Source organism: Chiloscyllium plagiosum, unplaced genomic scaffold (assembly GCF_037043375.1).
Source record: "Chiloscyllium plagiosum isolate Xiang-an unplaced genomic scaffold, Cpla_swu_hap1 HiC_scaffold_21, whole genome shotgun sequence".
In the NCBI taxonomy this organism is placed as follows: Eukaryota; Metazoa; Chordata; class Chondrichthyes; order Orectolobiformes; family Hemiscylliidae; genus Chiloscyllium; species Chiloscyllium plagiosum.
Window position 1 is genome coordinate 60,616,450 of NW_028270159.1, and position 18,987 is coordinate 60,635,436.

At 50.2% G+C, this 18,987-nt stretch overlaps 1 long non-coding RNA gene across 1 annotated transcript in view; it reads left to right on the top strand.

Moving 5' to 3' along the window:
- Positions 1–3,977: 3,977 nt before the first annotated feature.
- The window catches only part of LOC148146266 (uncharacterized), a 125,400-nt gene continuing 110,390 nt past the window's right edge, over positions 3,978–18,987 (top strand). Inside the window, exons 1-2 of the long non-coding RNA XR_015760801.1 lie at positions 3,978–4,217; positions 4,367–4,468. This is a non-coding gene — a long non-coding RNA (uncharacterized LOC148146266). The remainder of the gene's footprint in view (positions 4,218–4,366; positions 4,469–18,987) is intronic.

Below are 18,987 nucleotides of genomic sequence, written 5' to 3' on the forward strand. Positions count from 1 at the left end.
CTGTTTTTGTGTTGAACATGCCTGGGCAATGTTTCACATTGTTGGTAGATGCCAGTGCTGGAGCGGTACGTGACTTGGTGGGTGGCAAATTCTGGAGCACAAGCCATCAGTATTATTACCAGAACGTTGGCAGGGCCCGTAGCCTTTGCACTACTTAACCATTTCTTGATGTTATTCAAACTCAACCGAACTGGCTTAAAACTCACATCTGTGATGTTCGAAACCACTGGAGAAGGCTAAGATGGATCACCCCATTTTGCACTTCTGGCTGAAGATTGCTGCAAATGCTGTCATCTTATCTGGTGCATGGATGTGCGAGGCCCCTCCATCAGTAAGGGTGGGGATATCTGTGATGCTTCCTCCAGTGAGTTGTTTAATTGTCCATCACCGTTCACAACTGGGTGTGGCAGAACTGCAGAGCTCCGATCTGTTCCATTGGTTGTGGGATTGTTTAGCTCTGTTGCTTGCTGCTGATGCTTTCTGAAATGCAGATGGTCCTGTTTGGTAGCTTCACCAGGTTGGCACTTCATTTTTAGGTATGCCTGGTGCTGCTCTTGGCATGCCCTCCTTTCCTGTCCATTGTGATGGGTGAGAGCAGGATTTACAAACCTATGAGATTATAGATTGTGCTGGAGTACAGTTCTGCTGCTGTTGATGTCCCACAGTGCCTCAGAGATACCCAGTTTGAGATCCTACATCTGTCCCATTAAGCACGGTGATAGTACCACTCAGCACAATGGAGGTTTTTCTCAACTTTAAGCCAAGACTTGTGACTCCAAAAGGAATGTGTGATGGTCGCTCTTATTGATACTGTCATGGACAGATGTATCTGGTCAATTCATAACAATGAGATCAAGTATGTTTTTCCCTCTTGGTTCCCTCACCATCCGCTGCAGACTCAGTTGAGCAGCTATGTCCTTTAGGACCTGGCCAGCTCAGTCAGTAATTCTGTTGCAGAGTTAGTCTCGATTGTGGACATTGAAATCCTGTACTCGGAGTACGTTTGGCACCATCAGTGCTTCAATGTTGTTCAACATGAAGGAGAACTGATCCATCAGCCAAGGGAGGAGAGTACGTGGTAATCAGCAGGAGCCATGAGATTTCCTGGTGTTCGGAGTCAATGCTGAGTACTCCAAGGGCAAATCCTCCCTGTCTGTGCCACGACCTCTGCCTGGTCTGTCCTGCTGGTGGGGCAGGACATATCCAGAGATTTCAGGAGAAAGTGAAGACGGCAGATGCTGGAGATCAGAGTCAAGAGTCTGGTGCTGGAAAAGCACAGCAGGTCAGGCTGATGAAGGGCTTAGGCTCGAAACATCGATTCTCCTTCTCCTCGGATGCTGCCTGACCTGTTGTGCTTTTCCATCACCACAATCTCAATATCTTGGGATGGTTATGGTGGTGTCTGGTCATTGTCTGTCAGGGTTGATTTCATGAGTATGAGTATGTCAGGCTGTTCCTTGATTGGTCTGTGAGACAGCTCTGCACATTTTGGCACCAAAATCCAGATGTTAGTCTGGAGGACGTTACACCATCGAGAGGGCTGATTCTGTGGTTGTATTTTCTGGTGCCTTCTTAGATGCTGAGTGGTCCATCCAGTTTCATTCCTTTGTTGAGACTTTGCAGTGATTAATACAGTGAGTAGCTTGCTGGGCCACTGTCAGGTTGGCAGGGTTTTTTTCTGCCATTGACAATGATTCCATGGAGATCAGGAGATTCCTAATTCCAGTTATTTTTTCTTGAATTCAGATTCCACCATCTGCCAAGATGAGATTCGAACCAGGACGTCAGTCGTTTGTTTTAATATTTTGGATAAAATTTAAATACATTAGGTTTGTTCACTCACTTTAAATATCACTTACCCAGGTTTTGTTTCTTTGTGAAACATTGTCCATCATCCTGTCTCCTCCATCCTTCTCTCCAACAACAAGAGTTTGGAGCACATGGAGTTTCTCTGTCACTAAGTCTGAGATAATCCGATCTGCTGCTTCCTTTCCTTCCTCCCTCCCTCCCACTAGCCCACTGAGTCAAACTGCCTCACATGGTGTTCCCGGTTTTTGTCCAAACCTACATCTTTCTCCAATCTCATCTCATGTCAAGCCTTATCAGAGCTTATCTTGACCCTTTACCCTAATCTCACTAAACCATAGACTTTCCAACTCTCTTTTCTCCTCCTCCTCATCAGTCCCCCTCACCGATTCACAGACATTGTTCCTTGTTCTGTCTTTTCTGGTTATGTCCTTCTCTCCCATTCTGTGAAAAACTGACATTTGACCTCACGGTTGTTGGAAAATCCTGCTCCATCTCCACTCTCCCTTTCCTTTCTGAATTCCTTGCATTTGGTGTCCCTCATAGATCTATCCTTGGCCCCTCCTGTATCTCACCTACATACTGCCAGGAGGTGACATTGTGCAAAAGTACCATGTTGGGTTTCACATGTACACTGACGATGCCCAGCTCTCCCTCCCCATCATCCCTCTCCATTACTCCACTGTTACTCAGTTATCAAACTGCTTACCACATTCCCACTACTCGATTAGGTGCAGTTTCCTCCAATGAAACATTGTAATGGTTAAACCCGTTGCCTTACAAATTCCTTTCCCTAACTGCTGAGCCTCTCCCTCTCACTGGGAACAATGCAGCAGAACTAGACTCTTCACAATACTGCTGTTATATCTGACGCGAAGCTGACCTTCTGATTAGACATCTACACAATCCCAAACACCAGGAATTCCAATCTCTAAACCGTTGCTTATCTCCTCTTCACCCTAGCTCCATTGCTACTGAAACCCCTTACCCATGTCTGTGTTGCCTTAAACTTGACGAATCCAAAGCAGAACCCTTGATTCTGTGACTGGCTCTGAATCTGGTTTCAGACTCCCCTCTCAGTATTTACCCTCAGACACATCAGTATTTATTCTGTCAAACCCCTTAAGAATCTGGTGGTGCGGTCTGATTGTAGGTGGTGGAAATGGCAGAGGATGATGTGTTGTATCTGGGTGGAAGGTAAGGACTTGGTGGGGAGGTTCTATCCTTGTTGCAGTTGGAAGTGTGGGTTTCAAAGGCAGAGGTGCAGGAAGTGGAGGAGATACATTGGATGGTATTGACCACATGGGAGGGGAAATTGCAGTCCTTGAAATATGGGGCCAGTTGGTATGTTCTGGCTTCACTGGAACACAGCAGTAAGCATGAGATAGAGATATTGGCCAGGGAACAGGCTCGTGTGTTAAAATGGCAGGCAGCTGGAAGCTCGGGGTCTGTTTTTGCAGCAGAACGTAGATCATCAGTCGCCATTTCCGCCACCTCCACTGAGATGCTGCCAGACACAGGTTCCTGTCCCCTCCATTAACAGCTATGCACCCCCCCAACCAGAGTAATCCACTCCTTTTTCTTTCCAAATGTTCCAGTCTCTCTTTGGGTTCTGTCCCTCCCTGTTATTTACACTTTAACTTCTATCTCCTGCAGTACAAAGATCTGCAGGTTAGTTGAATTGGCCAAGCTAAATTTCCCATAATATTCAGGGATGTGTATGTTCGGTGCATTAGTCAGGAGAAATATACAGTAGCAGGGTAGGGGAATGGGTCTGGGTGGGATACCCTTCGGAGGGACGCTGTGGATGTTTTGGGCCGAATAACCTGTTTCCATGCTGTCAAGATTCTAATTTTTCCAGCTCCCATCGGATCTGAGGAAGGGCCACTGGACAGATTTCTGTTCCCAGATGCTGCCAGACCTGCTGAGATTTCCCAGCACCTTCTGCTTGTTGTTCCTGATTGACACCATCCATACACCTTCTGGGTTTAAATTAAGGCGGGGGAGGATCCCCCCCCACTGACCTCGCAATGAGGTCCAGCTGATTGATGGCAGCTTCGGACCAATAGGAAAAGGTGGTGGGACTGGTGGACGAACTAAACAATGGGAGTGAATAAGGGGCGTGGCCAGTGGGATGACACGTCACCAGTAACTCTGTCTGTGCAGTGCTACGTGACTCGGCAGTTGTTGATTGTGGGAGACGCAAACAGGGAAGGGGAGAGTGGCCTCAGAGACAGGGAGATAATGAGTCACTTTAGACTGGGAAGTTTTAATTACACTCTGTGCGTTTCGTAAATCTGAATTAGAAACTTTTAATCCCGCGTTTGCAGCAGATGGGAAAATGGCTGCGGCCCTCAGGCGGTGAAAGGTTCTGGGATATGGCCGCCATCTTTATTGGGGGCAAGGTACAGGTGAGGCGCATGTGCATGTCCCCTTCCTAGGATGGGGGCTGCGATTTGAAGAGAGGCATTTACACATCAAGCACATACCAAGAGAAAAGTATGTCTTTATATTCTTCCTGTACTGACTGTCAGTTTTGTTTTGTGAATTAATTTCATAGGATATTAAATCAGAATAATTGAGGCTGGGATCTCAAAAGCAAGTTTTTACAGTCAATGGAGTCATCGGAATATCATTGGCATTTAACTGTGGAAGGAGAAAGGTTTGTCTGATCTGTTTGTGGGAAAATATCTCCAATATTTTTGTTAAGCAGTAAGATGTACAAATTTATGGTTGGATCACCCTTTGGGTATGTGCTCTGTTCTGGGCCCTGCAGCAGAGGAAGGAGATATTGGCCTGAGAGGGAGCACAGGTTTATCCAGATTACACCTCGTCTTTTTGTAAGAACTCTCAGATTTAGACCCAATCACCCACTTCATGATGTTAACCTGTAAACTTCATATTTTCAATTACCTGCAAACTTCCCATTAAAAGTCCTTTTGGACTCAAATTCCGTACCTTTTCAGGTGGAATGTTCCAGCTTCTGACAACTATCTGTTCATTCAGAAACTGCTGAGGTCCATGTTGACTCTGGGGTTACAAAGGGCTGAATTGAAAGATGAGGTGCTGTCCCTGAGCTCCCATTGAGATGCTTTGGAACAGTACAGGAGGCTGAGGGCAGTGTAGGTATGAGCAGACAATGAAAATGACAGGGCAGCACTGTGAGGGCTGGTTGGCTCAATGAGAGTGTTTTGGAATTGGGTGTAAACAGAGTGAGGTGAGACAGGGAGAAGTTGAAACTGAAACTCCATTTTAGTTCAGGCCGTTCAAAAATTCACAGACCCAATGGGAACAGCCAGTTTTTAAGTGATACCTGCGGAGTATTTGTTAACAGTTTTTAAAGTACTTTTCCTGAGGGCAGTTGAGAGTTAACCACATTGCTGTGGGTCTGGAGTCGCATGTAGGCCAGACCAGGTGAGGATGACAGTTTCCTTCCCAAAGGACATTAGTGAACCAGATGGGTTTTCTAACAATCAACAATAGTTTCATGGTCATCATTCGCCTTTTCATTTTAGATTGTATTGAATTCCGATGCTGCCATCAGCCATGTTGGGATTCTAACCCTAATCCTCGGAACACTATACATATCCCGTGTGGGCAGCACGGTGGCACAGTGGTTAGCACTGCTGCCTCACAGCGCCAGAGACCCGGGTTCAATTCCCACCTCAGGCGACTGACTGTGTGGAGTTTGCACATTCTCCCCGTGTCTGCGTGGGTTTCCTCCGGGTGCTCCGGTTTCCTCCCACAGTCCAAATGTGTGCAGGCCAGGCGAATTGGCCATGCTAAATTGCCCGTAGTGTTAGGTAAGGGGTAAATGTATGGGTGGGTTGCGCTTCGGCGGGGCGGTGTGGACTTGTTGGGCCGAAGGGCCTGTTTCCACACTGTAAGTAATCTAATGTTAAAGATCTAATCTAATGTTAAACCCAGGTTCCTGGTGCTGAGGAAGCAGCGCTAACCACTGAACCACAATACTGTGGGATCTTTGGTGCTGATGCGCTGCCCCACTGATACCTCGGTCACTCACCCTGCCTCATTTCCTAAGAGGCAGCGATGACAGAGTGAAATTATCGCTAGACAGTTAATCCAGAGACCCAGATAACGTTCTGGGTAACAGTATATGAGGTTTTGGGATGTGCAGGCAAATCTCTGCCTGATGTGAAAAGATCCTTTTAGGGTCTTGGACAGAGGTCAGAGGGAGCTGTGGCCGCATGTTTTACATCTCCCATGGCGGCAAGGGAGGGTCAAGGGTGTGGAGCATGTGTTGGTGGGAGGGTATGGACCGAACAAGGAAGGCGCAGCGGGAATGGTCTCTGCTTTACGCAGATAGAGGTGGGGAGGGTAATATGTCTCTGGTGGTGGGGTCTGACTTTAGGTAGCAGAAATAAGAGGTTAATGCGCTGTATCTGGAGATTAGTGGGGTGGAAGGTGAAGACCGCAGGGTTATATTCTTTATTGTGGCTGGAGGGGTGGGGTAAAGGCAGAGGTGCAGGAAGTGTTGGAGGGCATTGTTGATCAAGTCAGAGGAAAATTATGGTCCATGAAGTAGTCCTTTCTGGGATGTCCTGGAATAGAATCCAAAGAGATTAAACAAATATATCACAGATAAAAGATTAACTGGACCAGAGAATAGGATCCCTTAAAGGTCAACAAGGCTGTCGATGGAACCACAGGGGGTGTGAAAGATATGCAAATATTTCACGTCATTTTTACTGGAGAAGTATATGGAAGCTCGAGAGATTGGAGAAATAAATAGTGATAACTTGAAAAGTGTCCATGTTACAGAGGAGGTGGTACTGGATGTCTTAAATCGCATCAAGGTGGATAAAGCCCTGGAAAATGATCAGGTGTATCCTGGAACTTTCTGGAAATCTAGGGAACTGATTGTTGGGCCTCTCCTGAGGTATTTGTATCATTGATAGCGACAGGTGAGGTGCCCTTATTTTTAAAAAGTGGTAAGGAGAGGCCATGGAACAAGAGAACAGTGAGCCTGAAGTCAGTGGCAGGCAAGTTGTTGGAAGGGATTCTGAGGGACAGGATATCCATCTATTTGGAAAGGTAAGGAATGATCAGGGAGAGTCAATGTGGCTTTGTACATGCACAATTGTGTTTCACTAACTTGAGTGAGTGCTTTGAAGTGACAAAGAAAATTGATTAAGCCAGGCAGTGAACGTTGTTTATATGGACATTCAACAAGGTTCCACAAAGCAGACTGGTTAGCAGGGTTAGATAACATGGAATGCAGGGAGAGCAAGCCATTACAAAACTACCTTGAAGGTAGGAGACGGAGGATGATGATGGAGGGTTGCTTTGCGGGCTGGAGGCCTGTGAGCAGCAGTGTGCTGCAAGAATGGATATTGGGCCCTTAAATAAATGACTTGGATGTGAATATATAAGGTATGGTCAGTAGGTTTACAGAAGACACAAAATTGGAGGTGTAGTGGACAGTGAAGAAGGTTAGTTCCGAATACAACAGGATCTTGATCAGATGGGGCAAGGAATGGCAGATGGAGTTCAATTTAGATAAATGTGAGCTGTTGTATTTTGGAAAGGCAAATCAGGGCAGGACTTATATACTTAATGGTAAAGTCCTGGGGAACATTGCTGAACAAAGGGACCTTGGAATGCAGGTTCATAGTTCCTTGAAAGTAGAGTCACAGGTAGGCAGGGTAGTGAATGCAGCATTTGGTACGCACCCCGTTATTGGTCAATGCATTGAATGCAGCTGTTGTAACGTCATATTGTGGCTGTACAGGGTGCTGATTACAGCTCTTCTGGAATTCTATTTTTAGTTCCAATCTCCCTGTTCTTGGAATAATGTTGAGAAACTTGAAAGGGTTCAGAAAACGTTTGCAAGGACTTTGCCAGGATTGGATGGTTTGAGCTATTGGGAAAGGCTGAATAGGCTGGGACTATTTTCCCTGGAGGGTTGAAGACTGAGAGGTGATCTTATAAAATCATAAGGTGAGCAGTCAGGGACTTTTTCCCAAGTTCGGTGGGTACAGGCTTAAGGTGAGAGGGAAAAGATTTAAAAGGGATCTAAGGGGCATCTTGTTCATGTTGAGGGCATTGCAAGTATGGAATGAACTGCCAGAGGAAGGGGTGGAGGCGAGTACAATTGCAGCATTTAAAAGGCATCTGATTGGGTACATGAAGAGGAAGGATTTAGAGGGATAAGGGTGAACCGCTGGCAAATGGGACTTCATTAATGCTCTCCGTTATTGGTCAATGCATTGAATACAGAAGCCGGGGTGCCATATTGTGGCTGGACAGGACATTGATTAAGCCACTTCTGGAATTCTGTTTTCAGTTTGAATTTCCCTGTTCTGGGAAGGATGTTGTGAAACTTGAAAAGATTTGGACAAGATTTACAAAAACGTTGCCAGGATTGGAGGATTTGGGCTACAGGGAGAGGCTGAATAGGCTGGGGCTATTTTCTCTGGTAAGTCAAAGACTAGGAGGTGATTTCATGGAGATTTATAAAATCACGCGGGGTGTGAATAAGGTGAGCAGCCGGGGTCCTATTTCCTCAGGTCAGGTGGGTCCAAAACTAGAGCCCCTGGGTTTAAGTTGAGAGGGCAAACATTTAAAAGGGATCTAAATGGCAACGTTTTCAAGCTGAGTGTGGTGTGTGTATGGGAGGGGCTACCAGATGAAGTAGTGGTGGCTGAAAAATCACAATACTTAAAAGGCTTCCAATTGGGTACATGAATAGGAAGGGTTTTGATGGATACAGGCCAATAACTGGTATATGGGAATCCATTAGTTTAGGATTCCTCGTTGGCACGGACGAATTGGACCGAAGGTCTGTTTCTTTGATCTTAATAAATTAAGATGCATTCCTCTCTTTTGTGGAGAGCTGAGAAGGTGAAGCAGTGATTTCGACCTGGTGCAGATTTGGTTCCAAGGTCTTGAATTTGCAGAGAGAGAGAGAGAGGAATTGTTAACACTGTCACAATTTTTAGTATCTACTTTCAAGTAATTGGCAAATAATACAAGGTGAAAATATGAACATTATTTTATTCAGTAAGTTCTGAGCATCTGGAACAGTCTGAATGCCACAGATTCAGCAGGTATTCTGAAACAGACTTGGAATTTTACTTTTTAATGAAAGATTTAGGGGGCTGTGGGCACATGGGAGGGGACTTGGGACAGACTTGCAGCATCTCCAGAGGGAGAGAGTACAGCCCCAATGGGCTGAATAGCCCCCAGCCCCTGTGCTCTGTGATACTGTCCCATTCACTGTGAATGATGAAGCTCATCTCAGGGCAGAGGGAGGAGCCAACCACTCACCTCTCAATCGGCGCCGGCTTAATTAACGGCAGCTCCATACCAATAGGAGGAGAGGCTGTGTGGTCCTGCAGCCAATGGGGGGTGTGGCAGACAACACCTGTCCATGAGCTGTGCAGGTTCAGTGTCACTGTTTGGGGTTGGGAGATACAGCAGAGACTGGGACAGAGGCTGATGGACCTGAATTACAAACTCCCGGTAAATTAAAACCAAAAGAACTGCGGAAGATGAAAATCAGAAACAACAACCAGGGAGGTTCTGGAAAAGCTCAGCAGGTCTGGCAGTATCTGTGATGAAAAATCAGAGTTAAAGTTTCAGACCCAGTGTCCCTTCCTCAGGACAGATGTTACTGAGAAAAAAAGTCAGTTTATGTGCAAAAGTTAATGTCGGGGGGAAGATAAAAGGAGTAAAGGATAGGTGGGGATAGAGTGAGAAGAACAGTTGGATAAAGGATAACGATCTGGCTGGGGGAGGGTGACTAACTGTTAATGGAGACTGTTAGTGGCTAACCATAGGTAGTGTGAGAACAAGGACTGGTGTGTGGGGTAGGGCGCTACGACATGAGGTTGTTAACCTATGGTTAGCCACTAACTGTCTCCATTGTAAGCTGTTGCCCACCTATATCACTCCACGATTGGAGCTGCCGAGGACACAAACCTTTGGAATATCCTCCCGAACCCCCTCTGTCCGCCTTAAAGATGTATCTAAAAATCGTTCTCTTTAATCAACGTTTCCAACATTCGTGAAGCATTTTAGGAGATTTGTCAATGTGAAAGGCTCCATACAATGCAGGTAGTTGTTGTTATTGTCTGACATCACGAGAAACAGGGATGAGCCATCTCTCTCATAGCTGAGGAACAACAGCAAATGCAGGAAGCACTGAGCATGCTGCAGCCCACAATGGGCCTCGGATTATTGATGTCAGCGCAGGACCAATAAGAGTGGAGTAACGGGGGCTAGAGGTGCTAGTTGGACAGTGCAGCCATCCCTGAGAACTAAGCTCCTGACAGCGCGGCCCTCCCTCAGTACTAAACTCCTGACAGCGCAGCCCTCCCTCAGTACTAAACTCCTGACAGTGCAGCATTCCGTCAGTACTAAACTCCTGATAGTGTGGCCCTCCCTCAGTACTAAACTCCTGACACTGCGGCCCTCCCTCAGTAATAATCTCCTGACATTGCGGCCCTCCCTCAAAACTAAGCTCCTGAAAGCGTGGCCCTCCCTCAGTACAACACTCCAGACAGTGTGGCCCACCCTCAGAACTAAACACCTGACATTGCGGCCCTCCCTCAGAACTAAACACCTGACATTGCGGCCCTCCCTCAGAACTAAACTCCTGACAGTGCGGCCCTCCCTCAGTACTAAACTCCTGACAGTGTGGCCCTCGCTCAGTACTAAACTCCAGACAGTGCAGCCCTCCCTCAGTACTAAACGCCTGACAGTGCGGCCCTCCCTTAGTACTAAACTCTTGACAGTGCGGTCCTCCCTCAGTATGAAACACCTGACATTGCGGCCCTCCCTCAGTACTGAACTCCTGACTGTGTGGCCCTCCTTCAGAACTAAACTCCTGACAGTGCAGCCCTTCCTCAGTACAAAACACCTGACAGTGTGGCCCCCTCTCAGTACTAAACTCCTGACACTGCGGACCTCCCTCCGTACTAAACTCCTGACAGTGCGGCCCTCCCTCAGGACTAAACTCCTGACAGTGCGGCCCTCCCTCAGGACTAAACTCCTGACAGTGCGGCCCTCCCTCAGGACTAAACTCCTGACAGTGCGGCCCTTCCTCAGTACAAAACACCTGACAGTGCGGCCCCCTCTCAGTACTAAACTCCTGACAGTGCGGCCCTCCCTCAGGACTAAACTCCTGACAGTGCGGCCCTCCCTCAGGACTAAACTCCTGACAGTGCGGCCCTCCCTCAGGACTAAACTCCTGACAGTGCGGCCCTCCCTCAGGACTAAACTCCTGACAGTGCGGCCCTCCCTCAGGACTAAACTCCTGACAGTGCGGCCCTCCCTCAGGACTAAACTCCTGACAGTGCGGCCCTCCCTCAGGACTAAACTCCTGACAGTGCGGCCCTCCCTCAGGACTAAACTCCTGACAGTGCGGCCCTCCCTCAGGACTAAACTCCTGACAGTGCGGCCCTCCCTCAGGACTAAACTCCTGACAGTGCGGCCCTCCCTCAGGACTAAACTCCTGACAGTGCGGCCCTCCCTCAGGACTAAACTCCTGACAGTGCGGCCCTCCCTCAGGACTAAACTCCTGACAGTGCGGCCCTCCCTCAGGACTAAACTCCTGACAGTGCGGCCCTCCCTCAGGACTAAACTCCTGACAGTGCGGCCCTCCCTCAGGACTAAACTCCTGACAGTGCGGCCCTCCCTCAGGACTAAACTCCTGACAGTGCGGCCCTCCCTCAGGACTAAACTCCTGACAGTGCGGCCCTCCCTCAGGACTAAACTCCTGACAGTGCGGCCCTCCCTCAGGACTAAACTCCTGACACTGCGGCCCTCCCTCAGGACTAAACTCCTGACACTGCGGCCCTCCCTCAGGACTAAACTCCTGACACTGCGGCCCTCCCTCAGGACTAAACTCCTGACACTGCGGCCCTCCCTCAGGACTAAAGCCCTGACAGTGCGGCCCTCCCTCAGTACGAAGCTCCTGACTGTGCGGCCCTCCCTCAGTACGAAGCTCCTGACTGTGCGGCCCTCCATCAGTACTAAACTCCTGACTGTGCGGCCCTCCATCAGTACTAAACTCCTGCGAGTGCAGCCCTCCCTCAGAACTAATTTCCTGTCAGTGCGGCCCTCCCTCAGAACTAAACATCTAACAGTGCGGCCCTCCCTCAGAACTAAACTCTTGACAGTGCGGCCCTCCCTTAGTACTCAACTTCTGACAGTGCGGCCCTCCCTCAGAACTAAACTTCTGACAGTGCGGCCCTCCCTCAGAACTAAACTTCTGACAGTGCGGCCCTCCCTCAGTACTGCACTCCTGACAGTGCGGCCCTCCCTTAGTACTAAACTCTTGACAGTGCGGCCCTCCCTCAGGACTAAACTCCTGACTGTGCGGCCCTCCCTCAGAACTAAACTTCTGACAGTGCGGCCCTCCCTCAGAACTAAACATCTGACAGTGCGGCCCTCCCTCAGAACTAAACTCTTGACAGTGCGGCCCTCCCTTAGTACTCAACTTCTGACAGTGCGGCCCTCCCTCAGAACTAAACTTCTGACAGTGCGGCCCTCCCTCAGAACTAAACTTCTGACAGTGCGGCCCTCCCTCAGTACTGCACTCCTGACAGTGCGGCCCTCCCTTAGTACTAAACTCTTGACAGTGCGGCCCTCCCTCAGGACTAAACTCCTGACTGTGCGGCCCTCCCTCAGAACTAAACTTCTGACTGTGCGGCCCTCCCTCAGAACTAAACTTCTGACTGTGCGGCCCTCCCTCAGAACTAAACTTCTGACTGTGCGGCCCTCCCTCAGAACTAAACTTCTGACTGTGCGGCCCTCCCTCAGAACTAAACTTCTGACTGTGCGGCCCTCCCTCAGAACTAAACTTCTGACTGTGCGGCCCTCCCTCAGAACTAAACTTCTGACTGTGCGGCCCTCCCTCAGAACTAAACTTCTGACTGTGCGGCCCTCCCTCAGAACTAAACTTCTGACTGTGCGGCCCTCCCTCAGAACTAAACTTCTGACTGTGCGGCCCTCCCTCAGAACTAAACTTCTGACAGTGCGGCCCTCCCTCAGTACTGCACTCCTGACAGTGCGGCCCTCCCTTAGTACTAAACTCTTGACAGTGCGGCCCTCCCTGAGTACTAAACTCTTGACAGTGCGGCCCTCCCTCAGAACTAAACTCCTGACTGTGTGGCCCTCCCTCCGTACTAAACTCCTGACAGTGCGGCCCACCCTCAGAACTAAACTCAAGACAGTGTGGGCATCCTTCAGAACTAAACACCTGGCAGTGCGGCCTTCCCTCAGTACTAAACTCCTGACAGTGCAGCATTCCATCACTACTAAACTCCTGACAGTGTGTCCCTCTCTCAGACCTAAGCTCCTGACAGCGCGGCCCTCCTTCAGTACTAAACTCCTGACAGTGTACCACTCTGTCAGTACTGACCTCCAGAGAGTGCGGCATTCACTCTGTACTAAACTCCTGACAATGTGGCCATCCCTCAAAACTAAGCTCCTGACAGCGCGGCCCTCCCTCAGTATTAAACTCCTGACAGCACGGTCCTCCCTCAGTAATAAACTCCTGACATTGTGGCCTTCCCTCAGTACTAAATCCCTGACAGTGTGGCCTTCCCTCAGTAATAAACATTCCAGACAATGCGGCCCTCCCTCAGAACTAAACTCAAGGCAGTGTGGGCATCCTTCAGAACTAAACACCTGACATTGATCCCACCCTCCGAACTAAACTCCCGACAGTGCAGCATTCCATCAGTACTAAACTCCTGACAATGCGGCCCTCCCTCCGTACCAAACTCCTGACAGTGCGGCCCTCCCTCCGTACTAAACTCCTGACAGTGCGGCCCTCCCTCCGTACTAAACTCCTGACAGTGCGGCCCTCCCTCCGTACTAAACTCCTGACAGTGCGGCCCTCCCTCCGTACTAAACTCCTGACAGTGCGGCCCTCCCTCCGTACTAAACTCCTGACAGTGCGGCCCTCCCTCCGTACTAAACTCCTGACAGTGCGGCCCTCCCTCCGTACTAAACTCCTGACAGTGCGGCCCTCCCTCCGTACTAAACTCCTGACAGTGCGGCCCTCCCTCCGTACTAAACTCCTGACAGTGCGGCCCTCCCTCCGTACTAAACTCCTGACAGTGCGGCCCTCCCTCCGTACTAAACTCCTGACAGTGCGGCCCTCCCTCCGTACTAAACTCCTGACAGTGCGGCCCTCCCTCCGTACTAAACTCCTGACAGTGCGGCCCTCCCTCCGTACTAAACTCCTGACAGTGCGGCCCTCCCTCCGTACTAAACTCCTGACAGTGCGGCCCTCCCTCCGTACTAAACTCCTGACAGTGCGGCCCTCCCTCCGTACTAAACTCCTGACAGTGCGGCCCTCCCTCAGGACTAAACTCCTGACAGTGCGGCCCTCCCTCAGGACTAAACTCCTGACAGTGCGGCCCACCCTCAGAACTAAACTCCTGACAGTGCGGTCCCTCCCTCAGTACTAAACTCCTGACTGTGCGGCCCTCCCTCAGAACTAAACTCCTGACATTGCGGCCCTCCTTCATTACTAAACTCCTGACAGTGCAGCCCTCCGGCAGTAGAAAACACCTGACAGTGCGGCCCTCTCTCAGTAATAAACTCCTGACAGAGCGGCCCTCCCTGAGAACGAAGCTCCTGACAGTGCAGCCCTCCCTCAGAACTAAGCTCCTGACAGCGCGGCCCTCCCTCAGTATTGAAGTCCTGACATTGTGGCCCTCCCTCAGTAATAAACTCCTGAGAGTGCAACCCTCCCTCAGAACTAAACTCAAGACAGTGTGGGCATTCCTCAGAACTAAACTCCTGACAGTGCGGCCCTCCTTCATTACTAAACTCCTGACAGTGCAGCCCTCTCTCAAAACTAAACTCCTGAAAGTGCGGCCCTCCCTCAGTACAAAACACCTGACATTGATCCCACCCTCCGAACTAAACACCTGACAGTGCAGCATTCCATCAGTACTAAACTCCAGACAATGCAGCCCTACCTCAAAACTAAACTCCTGAACATGCGGCCCTCCCTCATTACTAAACTCCTGACCGTGCAGCCCGCCGTCAGTACAAAACACCTAACAGTGCGGCCCTCTCTCAAAACTAAACTCCTGAAAGTGCGGCCCTCCCTCAGTACATAACACCTGACATTGCGGCCCTCCCTCAGTACTAAACACCAGACAGTGCGGCCTTTCCTCAGTATTAAACTCCTGACAGTGCGGCCCTCCCTCAGGACGAAACTCCTTTCAGTGTGGCCTTCCCTCAGCACTAAACTCCTGACAGTGCAGCCCTCCCTCAGTACAAAACATCTGACACTGCGGCCCTCCCTCAGTAATAAACTCCTGACAGAGCGGCCCACCCACAGTAATAAACTCCTGACAGTGCGGCCCTCCCTCAGAACTAAACTTCTGACAGTGCGGCCCTCCCTCAGAACTAAACGTCTGACAGTGCGGCCCTCCCTCAGTACTAAACTCTTGACAGTGCAGCCCTCCCTCAGGACTAAACTATTGACAGTGCGACCCTCCCTCAGCACTAAACACCTGAAAGTGCGGTCCTCCCTCAGTACTAAACACCTGACAGTGCAGCCCTCCCTCAGAACTAAACTCCTGACAGTGCGGCCCTCCCTCAGGACTAAACTCCTGACAGTGCGGAACTCCCTCAGAACTAAACTTCTGACAGTGCGGCCCTCCGTCAGCACAAAACACCTGAAAGTACGGCCATCCCTCAGGAATAAACCCCTGACAGTGCGGACCTCCCTCAAAACTAAAGCCCTGACAGTGCGGCCCTCCCTCAGTAATAAACACCTGAGAGTGCAGCCCTCACTCAGTACTAAACTCCTGACAGTGCGGTCCTCCCTCTGAAACAAAACCTCTGGCAGTGCGGCCCTCCCACAGGACTAAACGCCTGGCAGTGCGGCCCTCATTCAGTACTAAACTCCTGACAGTGCAGCATTCCGTCACTACTAAACTCCAGAGAGTGTGGCATTCACTCTGTACTAAACTCCTGATAATGTGGCCCTCCCTCTGAACTAAAATCCTGACAGCGCGGCCCTCCCTCGGAACGAAGCTCCTGACAGTGCAGCCCTCCCTCAGAACTAACCTCCTGACAGCGCGGCCCTCACTCAGTATTAAACTCCTGACAGCATGGCCCTCCCTCAGTAATAAACTCCTGACAGTGCGGCCTTCTCTCAGTACTAAATGCCTGACAGTGTGGCCCTCCCTCAGAACTAAACTCCTGAGAGTGCAACCCTCCCTCAGAAATAAACTCAAGACAGTGTGGCCATCCCTCAGAACTAAACACCTGACATTGATCCCACCCTCAGAACTAAACTCCTGACAGTGCAGCATTCCATCAGTACTAAACTCCTGATAATGCAGCCCTACCTCAAAACTAAACTCCTGAACATGCGGCCCTCCCTCATTACTAAATTCCTGACAGTGCAGCCCTCCGTCAGTACAAAACACTTAACAGTGCGGCCCTTTCTCAAAACTAAACTCCTGAACGTGCGGTCCTCCCACAGTACTGAACTCCTGAAAGTGCCGCACTCCCTCAGAACAAAACACCTGACATTGCGGCCCTCCCTCAGTACTAAACACCTGACAGTGCGGCCCTTCCTCAGTATTAAACTCCTGACAGTGCGGCCGTCCCTCAGAACTAAACTCCTGACCGTGCAGCCCTCCCTCAGTACAAAACTTCTGACAGTGCGGCCCTCCCTCAGAACTAAACTTCTGACAGTGCGGCCCTCCCTCAGAACTAAACTTCTGACAGTGCGGCCCTCCCTCAGAACTAAACTTCTGACAGTGCGGCCCTCCCTCAGAACTAAACTTCTGACAGTGCGGCCCTCCCTCAGAACTAAACTCCTGACAGTGCGGCCCTCCCTCAGAACTAAACTTCTGACAGTGCGGCCCTCCCTCAGTACTAAACTCCTGACAGTGCGGCCCTCCCTCAGGACTAAACTCCTGACAGTGCGGCCCACCCTCAGGACTAAACTATTGACAGTGCGGCCCTGCCTGAGGACGAAACTCTTGACAGTGCGGCCCTCTCTCAAAACTAAACTCCTGAAAGTGCCGCACTCCCTCAGTACAAAACACCTGACATTGCGGCCCTCCCTCAGTACTAAACTCCTGACAGTGCGGCCCACCCTCAGAACTAAACTATTGACAGTGCGGCCCTCCTGCATTACTAAACTCCTGACAGTGCAGCCCTCCGTCAGTACAAATCACCTAACAGTGCGGCCCTCTCTCAGTAATAAACTCCTGACAGAGCGGCCCTCCCTCAGAACGAAGCTCCTGAAAGTGCAGCCCTCCCTCAGTATTAAAGTCCTGACATTGTGGCCCTCCCTCAGAACTAAACTCCTGACCGTGCGGCCCTCCCTCATTAGTAAACTCCTGAATGTGCAGCCCTCCCTCAGAACTAAACACCTGACATTGCGGTCCTCCCACAGAACTAAACACCTGACAGTGCGGCCCTCCATCAGTACTAAACACCTGACAGTGTGGCCCTCCCTCAGGACTAAACTCCTGACAGTGCGGCCCTCACTCAGGACTAAACTCCTGACAGTGCGGCCCTCCCTCATTACGAAACTCCTGACAGAGTGGCCCTCCCTCAAAACTAAGCTCCTGAAAGCGTGGCCCTCCCTCAGTACAACACTCCTGACAGTGTGGCCCACCACCAGAACTAAACACCTGACATTGTGGCCCTCCATCAGTCCTAAACACCTGACAGTGCGGCCCTCCCTCAGGACGAAACCCCTCGCATTTCCAGTGTGAGCAGCAGCGAAGGTAAGACCATTTGGTTTTAAAAGTACTTACCGGTAGCGGGCAGCGGTATTTTTTTTTCTCTTTCACTCTCTCTTCACAGAAAGAGCGGGAGCACGGGTAGTGCCTCCCACCCGCCCTCCTCCTCTAACCTAATAATAACATCTGTTGTGGTAAGTAGGTAAGTGCTGAATTTTGCTTGTTGTATTCTTTAGACCCAGTTTTTTTTTTAAATAAAAGTTAGCTTTAGAGGGATGGCAGTGAAGGCAGTGCAATGTTCCTCCTGCAACATGTATGAGGTGAGGGATGCCATCGACGTCCCTGCCGATTACACTTGCAGGAAGTGCACCCATCTCCAGCTCCTCCAAGACCGTGTTAGGGAACTGGAGCTGGAGTTGGATGAACTTCGGATCATTCGGGAGGCAGAGGGGGTCATAGATCAGAGTTATAGGGAAGTAGTAACTCCAAAGATGGCAGATAGATGGGTGACAGTGAGGGGGACTGGGAGGAAGCAGCCAGTGCAGGGACCCCCTGTATACCGTTTTGGATACTTGTGGGGGGGATGACTTACCAGGGGTAAGTAACGGGGCTCAGGTCTCTGGAACGGAGCCTGTCCCCGTTACTCAGAAGGGAAGGGTGAAGAAGAGCAGAGCAGTAGTAATTGGGGACTCGATAGTTCGGTGCACAGATAGGCGGTTTTGTGGGAACGAGAGAGACTCGTGTTTGGTATGTTGCCTCCCAGGTGCAAGGGTACGTGATGTCTCTGATCGTGTTTTCCGGGTCCTGGAGGGGGAGGGGGAGCAGCCCGAAGTCGTGGTCCATATTGGCCCCAACGACATAGGTAGGAGGAGTGCCGAGTATGTTAGACAGGCTTTCAGGGAGCTAGGTTGGAAGCTCAGAGTTAGAACGAACAGAGTTGTTGTCTCTGGTTTGTTACCCGTGCCACGTGATAGAGATTCGAGGAATAGGGAAAGAGAACACTTAAATGCGTGGCTACAGGGATGGTGCAGGAGGGAGGGATTCCGGTTTTTGGATAACTGGGGTTCTTTCTGGGGACGGTGGGACCTCTATAAACAGGATGGTCTACACCTGAACCTGAGGGGCACCAGTATCCTTGGGGGGAGGTTTGCTAGTGCTCTTGGGGGGGGGGTTTAAACTAACTCTGCAGGGGCATGGGAACCCAGATTGTAGCTTCAGGGTGCAGGGCCTGGAGTGTAGGGAGGTTAGGAACATGGCATCAATTTCAAAGGAGGGTGCCTGTAAACAGGAAAGTGGCTTGAAGTGTGTATACTTCAATGCAAGAAGTATACGAAATAAGGTAGGTGAACTTGCAGCGTGGGTTGGTACCTGGGACTTCGATGTTGTGGCTATTACGGAGACATGGCTAGAACAGGGACAGGATTGGCTGTTGCAGGTTCCAGGATTTAAATGTTTTAGTAGGGTCAGAGGTGGGGGTAAA